This window comes from Anoplolepis gracilipes, chromosome 10 (assembly GCF_047496725.1).
Source record: "Anoplolepis gracilipes chromosome 10, ASM4749672v1, whole genome shotgun sequence".
Classification (NCBI taxonomy): Eukaryota; Metazoa; Arthropoda; class Insecta; order Hymenoptera; family Formicidae; genus Anoplolepis; species Anoplolepis gracilipes.
The window spans coordinates 12,135,784-12,143,856 of record NC_132979.1 but is presented as its reverse complement, the minus strand read 5'-3'; the positions used below and the strand labels follow the sequence as shown (position 1 = coordinate 12,143,856).

Here is an 8,073-nt window from a genome sequence, read left to right as displayed (position 1 = left end):
GACTCATCCTTTCTCGAGTCTGGACGTAACATATCCATGAAAGTTTGGGGACCCCTCCGGGATGAAATGTGCGATTTTTGGAAACGGGAAAATAAGTATAGAGTTTCAATTTTAATATATCCTTATATCACTCTCAAAGAGCAAAATACATCTAATTTAAATTCAATATAAGATGAGTTATAATATACATTAAAATCTTCTGAATTTTATATTTATTACACACTTTACACACAAAATCACTCTTTTTAATTACATTCTTTAATCTTATATTTCTATTACAAGTTGATTCAAATTTAGAGGATACTTTAGTAATAAATCTTTTATTTTGAAAAATAATAATTAATAATAATAATGGCTTATCAAGATTCTTTTGCTATGTTTAAATACGCAGTTGAAGCTGTTCCTCTTTTTGATGGTAGTAATATTCCGCTTAATTATTTTATTGAAGCATGTAAGGAAGCAAAATCTGTGTTAACTAAACAAGTCGAATTGCATTTTACTAAAGTCATAAGAACCAAAATAATCGGTGAAGCGCGCCGAACCATACAAGATTAATATTTTAACGATATATCGCTGTTAACATCATATTTAAAACGAATTTACGGTTCTTCAAAAAACGTTTATCAGTTGCAATTAGGATGTATCTATCAAAGGGATAAAGTGATTACTTACGCGAATCGGATTAAAATCCTTGGAAAACAAATCTTAGAAACATATCAAAGTTCAGAAAGCATTTTGTTTGATAAAAATATTAAAGGGTCAGAAAAAAACATGTGTAAATGTTACATAAGAGGTTTAAAGCCCGAAATAGAGCAAAGAATCATAAGAAATTTAGACGTACAAGATACCATTGCTGATGCTTTGGGATAGAAAGAGAGCTCTGTGCGATGACAGATTTACGACAGGGACACAGTGCTAACTCAGGTCAAAACAAGCTGCATTATACTAATCAATTGTCAAAGTGTCAAATCTGTTTTAAGGAAGGATATGTGATCAATAACTATAAAAAACTTATTCAATTTTCTACGCAGATTTATAATGAAGCAAATATAGAAACCGAAATTTTAATATGTCAAATTTGCAAAAAAACGTGGACATGGTGCCGATAATTGTTGCATAATCCTCGATATCATCAGTCGGTGAAAATAATACAAGAAAACGTCATTTGTCAATTATGTTCAAAATCGGGTCAACAATGCAAAATCATGTCAACAAAATAATATTAATCAAATTAACAAAATTTCTGTAATTTGTCAATGGTGTGACAAACCTGGCCATGTAGCTAATACTTGTTGGAAGAAACAGAATAAAGAACGTAAATTGTTGGAAGAACGTAAATTAGAAAATAAACAAAAAAAATATTGTCAAATTTGCATTCGGACATATTACAAAAATTGTGATTCTAAAATAAATTAAATTACGAAGGATTATTCATTCTGTCGATATTGTAAAAAGTAAGGCCACCACTTTAAAAACTGCCAAATATTAATTGTAAACAATAATCGTAGACAGGAAAATGATCAGGAAAATTGTAATGCTTTTTTGACATTGGATATGACAAACACTCAAGCAGACCTCACACCCGTTTACACTCTAGACAGTCGAGTGGACTGCCGAACAATAAAAGCACGGCCCGTAAAGATACATCTTGACAAACTTAGTCGTGCGCTCACCGTTCAAGTTAATGAAAATACTGAAACAACTTTTATGTTAGACACAGGATCCAGTTCTTTAATTAAAGAAAACTGTATACCTAAAAATATAAATATTAATTATACGAACTTATTAAAATTAAGCGATATAAATAATTATCCAGCGTATACACTTGGGAAAGTCACATTAAATTTATTTAAAATTTCTATCTTTTTACATAATATTTCGTGATTTTCTTATTTCGCAATCTGGAATATTAGGGAATGATTTCTTTGAACAGACCTCTTCGAAAATAGACTATGCGCAAGAACGCATATTTATCTTTGGAATTAATATACCTTTTTCTTCAGCGGAAACTATAATGGTATCGCCAAAATCAGAATCATTGTTTTACGTAAGAATAGAAAATTCTGAAATAAAAGGAGGATTTACCAAGATTAAAAATGGCACATGGAATTTGTTTAGAAGATACTATCGTGGAAAATGTTTCTGGAAAAATATATTTAAATGTTATAAGCACATTGGATGAAGAAATGGAAGTTCAAGTTCCGATGTTGCGCCTAAAACCATTAAATAATTTTCTTAACAATCAAGAATTAAATTTTGAATCTCTAAGTAATCAAGAAGAATCAACAAATACGAAAGAAGAAAGTACGTATAAAGAACTTAATAGAATGTCTAAGGAGTCTGTTGACAAAAATAAAGTAAAATTTGGAATTAAAAATAAGGAAGACCAGTCTAATATTATTATTGAGGAAATTCATTGTAAAGACGAAAAAGAAATACTAAATTATATATTAAATCAAAGAAATAAAAGGAAAGACGAAAATAAAATAAAAAAGAATAAAAATGAGAGGGAAAATAAAAATTATCGAAATAAGAATTTAAATAATCCAATTGTCCTTGGAGAAAGAAGTTATCAAATCTCTCCTGAAAATTTAAATAATCCAATCGTCCTTGGAGGGGGAAGTTACCAAACCTCTCCTGAAAATTTAAGTGATCCAATCATACCTGGAAGGGGAAGTTACCAAACCTCTCCTGAAAATTTTAATAATTCAACCATTCTTGGAGGGGGAAGTTACCAAACCTCTCCTGAAAATTTAAATAATCCAATCGTCTTTGGAGGGGGAAGTTACCAAACCTCTCCTGAAAATTTTATTAATCCAAAAACCCTCGAAAAGGAAAATTGTCAAAATTTCCAAGAAGAGGGAAATTCTAGGATTTTGGAAGAAAATTTTAAACCCTCGTCGGAAAATTCTAGCTCTGTTAATTACGAAGAAGGAAATTATCAAACTCCATTACGTAATTCGACACAATCTTATTCGAAAAAAGAGAAAAGTCTTTTATCCTCTCTAGATCAAATTTCTAAAGGTTGGACTATTTAAGAAAGAAAGTGATAATAATTAGTGTAATTCAAATATTAAAGTAATTGAAAATATAACACTTGAAAATAATCCATTCAATGATAATACTAATGTTCTACTCATTACATGTGAAGAACTAAGCAAGCCTTTTGAACTATTAATCACAGAAAAAGTCTTAATTCATATTCTATTATAGTTAAAGAAGACAAAATACGAACAAGGAGTCAGATGGAGAAATTGAAGGATGACATTAAACAACTTAAAAAAAGAAACGATCCTCCGGACAAAAATAATAACCATATAGGAAAAGAGGTTCAAGAAGAAGAAAGGAATATTGAAGAAAACGATATCAACCAAAATTTAAAATCAAGAAAATCTATTATTATCGAAACTAAAAGTAATATTATAGATTTTTGTAAACTGTCATTGTTACGAAAAGATAATGTTGCGTATTTCGGAAAATTTTTAGATTCTGGATATCTATAACTTTTCGAACGAAACAAACCCCTGAGTGTAAGAAGATCCTTATCTCATGTAAAGCTAAAGTAATAAAGTACAAGAATTGCCATTATACATATGGTCTTACCCATTAAAGAAGCACATCGAGAAGGCCCTACAACAATTCCCAACCAAATTACTGTGCTCATAAATGATCTACGGAACATGACAAAAAATTCAAATTTACAAACACTTAACATTGTTGAAACTATCGTCGATGTCAATAATTTCCTCTGGAAGAATATTAAGATATAATTTCGATTTAAATTTATCAACGTACCGAGCAAATGAATTATTCGTAATGGATTAATTAAACAGTCGCTGATGGATCTACGTGTTATAATCAGTGAGATGCACTGTTCGCTAAAGGAAGAACACCATGCAATTGCCAAAGCATACAACAGAATAAAATATAGTTATTACTGGAAGCATTTTAAATCGAACATGCAGATATACATATATACAGCGATGCTACAGTGGCAATTAAAAAATTTAGTTAAAGCCAAAATAAAATCGCCTATAATATTTTCAAACAAGATTGTTCTTCAATAAAGTAGCTATGGAGAATTTTTATTAAAAATAAAAAAAAGGTAACAAATATATTTTAACACTTTAAGACAAGCTGACTAAACTTTGAATACGAATATCTTTATCAAATCAAATCTTCTGCGCTATCGCAAGGGACGATTTTACAGAACAATTTATTTGCTGACATGGAGCACCAAAAGCAATATTAATCAATTAAAAAGGAATTTTACTAATAATTCAATGAAGAAAATTGCTAAATTATTTACAATTTTCAAATCTATTACAACTGCATTTTACTCACACTGAAATAAATCATTGGAAAAATCACAACATGCGTCAAATTATTTAAAACAATATGCAAATAACCAAAAACAATAAGATGGATGAATTTATCTTACAATATTTAATAATATCAACATATAAGTTTCAACTAAATAAACTCTGTATAAATTAGTTTCGACAAAATTAGCAAGAATTTTATCGAATAAATTTTTCGGCTCGGAGGACAAATCAGCGAGCTACAATAAATGCTTAATAAATAATACCTTTTCATATAATTCAAGAAAACGAAAACGTAGCAAAACTCAGATGTGAAAAAATTATGATAAGACTAAGTTTTTAAACAGAAGATCAACAAATATCTTCATGGAGAAGATCGAAACAAAGAAAAATTTGAAAATTAATGTACAGAACCTCAGGATTTGGAAATATTAAATAAAAATAATGTAAGAATTAAATAAAAACAAATAATCGAATCGTACATTTTGATCATTTGTGGACTTCTAAACCAAGTTCTAAAACAAGTTCCAATGAGATGCTCTCCACAGAATTGAAGGAGCATCACTCTATAACCCTGAAGATAATAAGCAAACCGAATTCAGTTCATAGATGAAAACGATTCTCAGAATTGAGAGATATGTCACAATTTTCAAAGGAAACTCAACCTACATTATAACTCAAGAATCGAAAATTCTAAAGAGCGACCAGTTAAATATAAGTCACGACGAATATACATCTTCTGTCACTTATATTCTTTTGAAGAAAAAATCTCTAAAATTATTAATTATAGTCATAATTATATATATATTATATAATCTTACACATATGTATATTTTTCTTTTATATATATATTTCTCTCTCTCTCTCTATATATATATATAAAATTTTAAGATTTTTTATGCTATTTAACGTATCTAAATATTTTTTTCTTTTTTTTTATAATTGTATGTTCAAAGAAATGTAACAATATTATATAAAAAAATCTTAAAATTTTATATATATTATTTTTTTATAATTAATTTAATAATATAAGTTTTCTGCGTTCTGTAATGATCAGTTCCGCTATTTCGATTTTATTTGTAGTTTTATATTTACGACTTTCACTATAATTATATTACTGCGCTGAAGAAGGCTCAAATTAGAGCTCGAAACGTTCGTTTTCCTTGTTAATTTTAAAGTTTCAACTTTTATTTTATTTGCTGTCCTGTAATAATTTATTTATATGTAGCATTATGCTTATTGAATTATATTAATTTAATATTATCTTATTTCTTTTTATTATGTCTTTCTATCTTGCTCTCTACAGCACTTAATGTTTGATTTATTATGTATAATCATGACATCTTATGTCTAGCTCTATAAAGTCTCTGCTCATACTCAAACTGCAACAAACAATTAAAAACCCGCAATTACATCTAATGCAAGAGCTGCATAAGAAATATCTATGTGTCAATAAGTATTGGTCCCGAGCAGTCGTCGCAAGATGAAAAAATAAATAAAAAAAACTGATCCATTACAAATCTATTTGACATTTTACATCTGATATTTTGCTGTGGTAGTGGTTGAATGGTTACGTAGTTATAGTTATGTTTATTTCTTAATTTGTTCCTTTTTTTATTTGTATTTAAACAAAAAAGAAAAAGAGTTCCAAAAAAAGGCGTCTTTACTTAGTTATATAATAATAGTTACATAATAATATATAATATTATAATACATACACAGGAATTTTATATCTGATATCCGTAAGATTTATTTTAATATCCGTAAAATTTATGTTAAATAAGTAAGGAAACTATAATTCTCTAAATTATTTTTCTCTCTCTTTTTCTAAATTTGTAAAAGAAGGACGAAAGATGATTGAAGACAACAAATTCGAAAATCGAGTTCTCTTTCCTCCTTCTTGAGAAAAAAATATTAATAAAATAAGATATACGAATAAGATATATAAATAATAATTAACAAGAATTTAAGGAAATTAAATGCAAAAAATTCTTGTTGGTTTTAACAAAATTGAGAAAGAAAAGAATCGAAATATTTTCTCTTTTGCAAATGTTGTGTACCCCAACATTTGTCCAAGGTGGCAGGATGTTATGTCCTGTGGACTCCACGATTCTTTTCTTTCATGAAATATTAATTATCAACAAATATCTGATAGGCGAGACAAGAATTTCAAACCGTAAGATAACAAGTGCCAGAAACTGAGCCATGCATAAACACTCAAAAGGCTCTCTAGCTTACTTGAGAATTTTTAAATAAAACAGTCACCGTAAACTGAGATCGTTGTTTAAAATTAGAGTCATAAATTGGAGACGGTGACGAAAACTGAAAACACTTGATATGAGTGCTCGCCTAACAGACCACCCTTGGGTGACAGTTGCTTATAATAAATTCTATAGAATAGAGCAACAAGCGATAACTACTCCGACTGTACCAAACTCTCCATTAGTTAGGATCAAAATTCTCTGATAAAAATCTGTACCAATATGCATAAGTCTCTGAGACTCAAAATCGAAAGGATAACTTCTCTAAGTATATGAGGGCGTTAATTAAAACGCTTATTCGTCAAATTATCCAATGGAGAGTAGAATTCTGCGTTATGCGAAAAAAATCATGCAACAGTTAGTTCGCTTTAGACAGTCAGCCCGTTTTAAACAATCCATTTTCAACAGTCAGTCCGTTCTTACCAGTCAAATATTCACTATCGTAATTGTTATACCGCACTCCTAAACCATCTAGTTTTCTTTATTTTGACTTTAAATATATAGCCTCGGGGATTCGTTTTTACATCTATTTGTTATTCTATAATTTATATCTTCGTGAAAATGAGTTTAAACTTAATTGTGTAGTGTGAGTGTAACTTGTCATAATTCTCCGATGGATGTCTATCATCAATTTTTTCACGAAAATCAAGTATTCGCCGACCCTAGCCATTATTGTTTTACCTACGTCCGCATTCGTCAACAAATAGTGAGTTCAAAGTTAAACAATTTTATTTTTTTGTTTCATCCTAATGTCTTATTTAAACAATATTTAGTTTTTCTACATAAGCTTTCGTTTTTTTAAAATCACTAAGCCACTTAGATCCACTAATGTACATTCTTGAAATTAAACATTGCATTTCTCTATTTCTTTTCTAAATTCCGATTTACTTTTCTCCTTGCGGGTATCTGTGTATTTTCGCAAAACCGGTATCTCACATACTGGCACAAGAATTGTTCGAAGAATATATAAAATTATCAATAAACAAATAACTTTTGTGGCTCGGGCTTGGTGAATTTTATATTTTTTTTTATATTTAATTTTTATTCAGATGCATGTTTTAATTATCTCATAAATTTCAAACTCTTAATTTTAATTTAAAGCACATGCGAGCGGTGAATACACTTCTGACTATCATCAATATATACTTTTACATTTAGTCACTTATACATTTTGATATTACTTTAATTTGTTTTACTGTATTAATTATACATTGTAATGACTAGTCAGAACCTAAGATTTAACGTTAGAATTTCTCCTAACGTTAGCATCTTTCTGACTTCAAATCTATGTAACACCCGCGAACATAATTACAAATACAACTACCTACGCATTACATTAGTAGCATTTACAAATATGTGTATTCGGATTTCTCTTTATGTTACCGCGGATTATAATGTTAAGTTCTGCATTTTTATTCTTCTTTATTTTCTTAAATTTTTTATTAATAAATTATAATGTTTAATTTTAATAATTAATTTAATTAATTAAC

At 28.6% G+C, this 8,073-nt stretch overlaps 1 pseudogene; it reads left to right on the top strand.

Annotated features, from left to right (window-relative positions):
• Positions 1-351: 351 nt before the first annotated feature.
• LOC140670678 (uncharacterized) lies at positions 352-2,182 on the top strand (annotated as a pseudogene).
• The last annotated feature ends 5,891 nt before the right edge of the window (positions 2,183-8,073 follow it).